Source organism: Labeo rohita, chromosome 3 (genome assembly GCF_022985175.1).
Source record: "Labeo rohita strain BAU-BD-2019 chromosome 3, IGBB_LRoh.1.0, whole genome shotgun sequence".
NCBI lineage: Eukaryota > Metazoa > Chordata > Actinopteri > Cypriniformes > Cyprinidae > Labeo > Labeo rohita.
Genome location: NC_066871.1, coordinates 52,445,512 through 52,451,511, shown reverse-complemented (window position 1 = coordinate 52,451,511; position 6,000 = coordinate 52,445,512). Strand labels below are relative to the sequence as shown.

General features: G+C 35.2%; 1 pseudogene; it reads right to left on the bottom strand.

Annotated features, from left to right (window-relative positions):
* Window positions 1-360: 360 nt before the first annotated feature.
* LOC127162787 (uncharacterized) lies at window positions 361-4,849 on the bottom strand (annotated as a pseudogene).
* Between the last annotated feature and the right edge of the window lie 1,151 nt (window positions 4,850-6,000).

Sequence of the window (6,000 nt, the reverse complement as noted above, 5' to 3'; positions counted from 1 at the left end):
GCATAAGTAAATTTGACTACCTTGTTCTCCTTTCCAACCAGGTGCCACAAAAACAAAGACAAACAAAAGAAAATACTGTAAAAATAAAAACGTTTTACATGCCTTCAATCGGAATTATTAATTAAGTTTTCTAATTGGAAAATGAACATGAACGGCCTCTCAAGTTGTATTTACTACTGGAAAACTCAAATAATTTTGATACCTGAGTTTCTGAGTTAGACAACCTATAAACTGTAAAGAGTGGAAGAGACAGTGATTGCTGCTGTCAGTGCTATTCTTTATTAGTTTTTCCACAACAACTTCATCATCTTTTCTTGTCGTTAAAGAAGTCTTTACATTATCTTTACCTGCATTGCCCCTTCAGCTTGATTTTGAGCTTGCTGTTTGTTTTCTGGTAATCCAATGTGCAGTATCTTCAATACCAGCAACAGCTCCTCCAGCAGCTCCTCCAAAAACAGGAACATAGAAGCTCCAGTCACGAGCTCGCTTTGATCTGTAAGGTACTTTAGCCTTTGCTTTCTTGTGTTTTTCTTCAGCTTCTTGTACAGCTTTGGCTTTTTCTCTCTCATGTCTGTCTTCAGCTTTTTGTAAAGCTTTGGCCTTTCCTGGTTCATGTTTTTCTCTAGTTTCTTGTGAAACTTTTTTCTCAAGCTTTACCATATATTCACATTCTGCTCGTATTCTCGATTCATATTGAATTCTCTCTTGTAGTTTTTGGATTTCTTTCTCATGTTGTTTCTCCATGTATTTAATGTAGTTCTGTAGTTGTTCTGCTAAAGCCTTTTCTTTTCCTTTATTCTCCTCTTCAAACTCTGACTGTTTCTCCTCCAGTTTCCTCTGCAGCTTTTTGCGTAGATTCTTATTTGTTTCTTTCTTGATCTCCTTTTGTCTCTTTGAATTCCTCCTCTCGTTTTCTCAGTTCACTCTGCATCTTTGGTCTTTCCCTCTCATTTTCTTTCTTCATTTGTTCTATTTCTGCTTCATATTTGGCTGTCAGCTCTTCTTCTATTCTCTTAATCTCTTTTCTTTCTCTTCCAGTATTTTCTCTTGTTCCTCTTTGATGTTCTTCTCCACCTGCTGGAACATGTTGTTGGTGAAGAAACTCCCTTTATTTACTGCCACCATACAGTCAATCTTATCCAGCAGCTCAGAAACCTGCGTCTGATCTTCAGTCTCGATGTTATTGAACACATGGTATCTCTTTCCACACTGCTGGATGAGGTACTGTAAACTATCATCATCTTCAATAAAATCTTGAATTGTTGTTCCTCTAAAATCGTCTCCTCTGGTGAACAGCACTATGGTGTATATTCTGGATTCCTACTTCACCGCTTCTTTCTCCTCATTGGTGAATCGTCCCAGTTGAATCACCAGCAGAAACACATGTGGACCAGGAGACACCATTGAGATGCACTTTACAATCTCCTTCCTGATCTCAACATTATCAACTCCAGTATCAAATAGGCCTGGAGTGTCGATCACAGTTATGCGCCTTCTGTTGAGCTCAGATGTGTCTTTCTGACAGTCTCTGGTCACTGAGCGTGAAGTCATTCATGATTTGGAAGCTTTTTTTCTCAATATTGTTTTTCCCGTTGCACTCTTCCCAGCACCTGTTTTTGCCAACAGCACAATCCTCACAAGATCACAGTGTGCCTCACCTGATAACAAAAACAGAAAACAGAAATCACTGTCTACTTTGGTATTGGAATTGTGAAGGGACTCCATTCCATTTTTTTTTTTTTTTGTTTAATTGGTTTCATAAAGAACCTTTAACATCTGAAGAACCTTTCTGTTTCACAAAAGGTTCTTTGTGGCGAAAGAAGGTTCTTCAGATTATAAAGAGGTAAGAAAGAGATGGTTCTTTAAAGGAGAAGTCCACTTTCAGAACAATTCACAAATAATTTACTCAACCCCTTGTCATCCAAGATGATCATGTCTTTCTTTCTTCAGTCGTAAAGAAATAGTTTTTTGAGGAAAACATTTCAGGATTTTTTTCCATATAATGACTTCATTGGTGCCCCGATTTTGAACTTCCAAAATGTTTTTTCATCACAGATCTTTTCAGTTCCTCTATTTCAGAAATGTGCTTGTTTCTCTCAAGTTCTATTTGCGCCTGAAGGTACATGAAGGTCGTGTAGCAACTTCTATTGTTCTGTTTTACTATGCTCTTCATATTCTTCACTAGATCTGGAACCTATGAGCTATTCTCCAAAACAAAACGATCACCCCCAAATGTCTGAAGACACGTCTCAGTGGACGAAGGAACTGTATTCATTTTACTAGTCTTGTTCTTTTCCTGGATTATAAGAACCATGAGGTGATTTCTGATTATTGGGCTGAATATCCTTCGAATTTTGTCAATTTCTACTTTGACTTCATTATTAAGTGGATTATCGGCAATAATGAAGAGGAAAACATGAACTCCAGGATGACAGAGAGACACACAGTGGAGAGTGTGATGCATCAATTCCTCCTCTGAGAGACGAATCAGAGCTGGAAGCTCCACTAATCTGATCAGACATCCATGAAGCTCCACATCTGATCTTCTGTCTGTCTGCTGCTGGATCTGCTCTGATATGGAGGATTTTAATGTCCCGTCACTCCCACACACAACCAGATCCAGCTTCTCACCCTCTGACACTGATAAAAGAAAAGCAATTAAATGAGTTCACAAACACACAAATACAGAATTTTGTATTGTGAGATGTTTAGCATTAACAGCAGTGCATATTAAGAACTTTTTTTTTTCTGGTAAATTACAAATTCTTAAATTCTTAAAAACTGTAAAACTCTCACACTTTTCTGTCCAATCATATATTTGACTTACTGCTGAGTGGAAGTGAAATGGAATTACTTCTGGTCACTGCAAAACACACAAAATAAATAATATTTCATTAAGACACTCTGACTCCTCTCCTAATAATAACAACAATGTGATTCATAACTAGATTAACAAAAACATATTAAAAGAAAGGGTAACACTTTATTTTGGTAGTCCACTTTAGACATTCTACTAACAGTAAGTAACTTTGTAACTGCATGTCAACTAGTCATTAGAGTATTAGTAGACTGTCTGCTTAATATCTGTCTGCAGAATTAGTTGACATGTAGTTGAAAAGTTGCTTACAGTAAGTAGAATGTCTAAAGTGGACTATCAAAATAAAGTGTAAGCAAAAAGAGACATCCAAAACAAATGGTTAATTTATACTTACTGGCTGAACTGGCAAATTTAATCTTTCTTTCTTTCTTTCTTTTAATTTGGGCTCATCTTCAATGCCCCTTCAATCCATTTTACACTGAAAGCAATCCATTTGAATGCATTTTCAACTACCTCTGAAAGTATAAAATAAGCAAACTCGAAACGTTTTGCATATAATTTACACCTGTATTCTGCATCATCCACTTGGGATCAGACTGACAAAAATGCATCTTAATACCAGGCCTCGTATTCTTAAAGCATCTCAGAATCCTCTCAGAGAGCTCCAAAGTTTTAGTTTAAGAGTGATTCAGGACCAATCTGAAAGCAACTCTGAGTGAGGAAAAGACAAAAGTCTTAGTGAGGAGACAGGGCTGACCCAGTTGCTAAGTATGACACCTTTTGAAGATTGTGATTGGTTGGTCTCCATCAAAATGAAAAATAACAGTGCTTTTAAATAGGTTCTGTCTTCACTTTGAAATTACAGGCCTATTTTTCCTGTTTTACCTAAATCGCACACAGACACACACATACTTTTTTTTTTTTTTTTTTCTGTCACAAGGGCATTTCTGCAGTTTATCAGAGATGTTTTCAGGTCACAAACATAATCACTGCACAATCTAATCTGTATGTGTGCAACACATTTCTTCTTTCTCTGCATTCTGTCATTTTCTCTTCTGCTAAAAACTATAGGTCTCTTAAAAGTCATCCTCCCTACTCCTAACTCTTTTTGACCTTAAGAGCTCTTTATAGGGTTGGGATGCTTTGTGAATAACTTTTATATTTACTTGGATCTTCTGGTGTAAACAAGGCTTTAATTCAATGATTGTTTCATATCCTGTCTACAGAGATGCCATCTACTTTTCATTTTTGAAGAATTCATATGCATATGCTATCCTTCTATCCTGTGCATACAATTCTGTGAAAGTTGAGCTGAAAAGAAAAAAAAAAGGCAACTATAAAGGTTGGTAAAAACTCTATACTGAGCCTTTTTTTTTTTTTTTGTTTTTTTTGCATTTAATGAGATGGGTGTCATTGTGTGACTGAAAATAGTGATAGAATGATACGATGCCTGCTGATTGAATTTAATTACCTTCAAAGGGACTTTGACTTCATTCACGGATCACAGACTCTGCTTACCAGAACAGATAAATCACTGCATTTTGTCTTAATTCATTCTTCACACTCAACTACTAAAAGAAGCCTGTTCAGCCAATATCAGTGAGCCTTTATGCATTCTTTACACACACACACACAAAAAGAACAAAACCAAATAACAATTAATAAATGGCACCGTCTGCGGATTGTACACAGCATGGATATTAATATGTTATATTTATTACAATTTATATTTTTATATATAATGACAGAAAGAGATGGGATTTTATGGTTCTTTTATATTTTTATATTATTAGTTTCATTTATTAAAAATGTGTTTTGCATTTTAGTTGTTTTTTTCTTTTGAAAAAACAACTAAAATGCAACCAATGTATTGTGCAAACATTCTAACCAATGTATAATTTAAGCACAACAATAATTTACCTCATTTTTAGCTTATGATGGATCACAAAAGACACATTTAACATGCTACTAATATATCTAGTTAACATATTTCATTAGTTAAACTCAACCCCTACCTGTACTGTGTGCCATTATATCACCAACACCTTGAAGTTCTCAAAATTAAAGGTCAAATTTGATTGACACATCAATAAAAAAACCATGTGACTAATATGTATTTCCCTTTGGAGACTTTTGAACAGACATCCACATATTTTCCAGTTCCATTCTGGGATTAGATCGTTATTGTAGTTATTAATATGTTTCTGGCATGTTGTTCAACATTGTACCCATTTCCATATTCCAGATTGACAATGTCAAGATTCATCAGGCTCAAATTGAGAAGAATTGATTTATTTTATTGTATTTTTTTTATGTATGCATGTATGCATGCATGTATGTATGTATTTATTTATTTATTTATTATTTAATGCTGTATTCCAGGTAACTCAAAATTCAGATTTTTCCCACCTCCTGTGTGTAAATAATGTCTGGAACACTGTTGAAGTCCGACCCTATCTGACCTGTGAACTGAGGGCAGATCCACCCATTGCTGCATTATCTGTTCTCCTTCCTGCTCTTATTCTTTTGGGTGATTTGTAATAAATGAATAAATAAATAAATAAATAAATATAGCTGGAGCTGGTGAGTTTTCGCAATTCTTTTAACAAATATTTAACTCACTTGCAGTTTGTATCATAGAAATGTGATGTGAATGAAGGTCTTAATGTGTGACTAAAGACTAAAGTTTGTTGGATTATGCTATTTTTTTTTTTTTTCACAAAGCTGTTCAGGACGTATCAGTGATTTATAAAACTTTAAATGCTATTTATTTCCATTTTATCCTGATGCACAACCCACATAAAAAATATAATTTGCAAGCAAATTCAAACAGAGATGCAAAACGTATGGACTGCAGCTTTAATAATAGTGTATAGTGTTGATAATCGGTGTGTGTGTCCGTGATGGTAATTTTAGTTAGTCCGCCATTAGAAGGCGACAAGAGACTGTTTTTATGGGTTAATCAGCAGTACAGGCTTTTATTTTGAAAGAGACTGAAACAGAGTTGTAAACAAGGATGTTGTCTTTACTTTCAACAAAAGCTTGTAAGATGCAGCCAACAAATGCACTGAGCAGCGCTGTCATCAGAAATCAACCTTAACAGATGAAAGGAAATTAACGTTATGACAGAGATCACAGTGGACATTCAAACTAATGTTTTTGTAACGGGGTGAATGAGACGA